This window comes from Brassica oleracea, chromosome C6 (genome assembly GCF_000695525.1).
Source record: "Brassica oleracea var. oleracea cultivar TO1000 chromosome C6, BOL, whole genome shotgun sequence".
In the NCBI taxonomy this organism is placed as follows: Eukaryota; Viridiplantae; Streptophyta; class Magnoliopsida; order Brassicales; family Brassicaceae; genus Brassica; species Brassica oleracea.
Window position 1 is genome coordinate 21,644,209 of NC_027753.1, and position 1,112 is coordinate 21,645,320.

A 1,112-nucleotide genomic window follows, 5' to 3' on the forward strand; every position below is an offset into this window, starting at 1 on the left:
AAAACTCCTTATATAGGTGTTGGTAAACCTACTTGGGATTGGAATATTCCCTTTCTCCTTTTTTTAAGGCGGCAGCTTTAATATCGATCGATGTACGAGGTGGTATCGGTCGATGCATAAGATCGTTTTGCTGGATGAGGGTGGGTATCGACCGATGTTGAGTAGACTCTGTCGATCGATGGTGGAGACGTGTTGTTGAAGGAATGGCTTGAATATATATCATCGTGCATTGCAATCTCTATAGCTCTTTCCTTCCAGTAATCCTCATCATACTCCTCAGTAGGATCCTCATTGGATGAAGGAATTACAGTCTTTACTGCAAAACTTTCATGAAATCCACTGTCTGCGCAACTGCCTATGGAATAGTCATCATGTCCTCTTTTGTTGGGTTGTTGAAAGGCAAAGTTTGGATAACACTGATATGGTAACGTGAAGTGGTCAGCCGGATGCTTCCCGTCGAGCGACGTGGGATAGTGTTCATCGGTCGTCGGTGACTCATTGGAATCGATCGATGATGCAATGTGTGTGTTGATCGATTATGAGTACTCTATTTCGTACTCTGCTCCACAATGGCATGCTACAATGTAGCCAAGATCATTTCCAAGCTCCACGAGGTTGACCTGTTGTCTCACAACTCGAACTAGGTCATAGTGGACGCCTGGATCTATCAGTGTCAGACACAATCTGCTGGTGTTCATGTCACATACAGCTCCTACTGTAGCCAGGAAAGCTCTTCCAAGCAGAAGTGAAGAGTTCCAGTTAAGCTTGATGTCCAGGACATGAAAATCTACTGGGACAAGGGCATTACCAATCTGTACCTCAAGGTCTCTTATGATGCCTCCTGAGCTTCTTTCTGAAAGGTCCACGAAGGTAAAAGATTCTGATGAAGACTCTATTTTCAGACCCAGCTGGTCTGCCATAACCTTAGGTAGTATGCTGACTGATGCTCATGTGTCACAAAGTGCATGGGGAAATTCAATACCATTCACCACACATGGTATTGCAAACTTCCCAGGATCACTCTTCTTATTCAATGTGATCCTTAGTTTCATCATTTCCCTGACATGATGAAACATTCTCCTAATGTCCTCCTCAGTCTCCTTAGTCTCTCT

At 44.1% G+C, this 1,112-nt stretch overlaps 1 pseudogene; it reads right to left on the reverse strand.

Moving 5' to 3' along the window:
* The window catches only part of LOC106297723, a 10,059-nt pseudogene that overhangs the window by 5,228 nt on the left and 3,719 nt on the right, over positions 1 to 1,112 (reverse strand).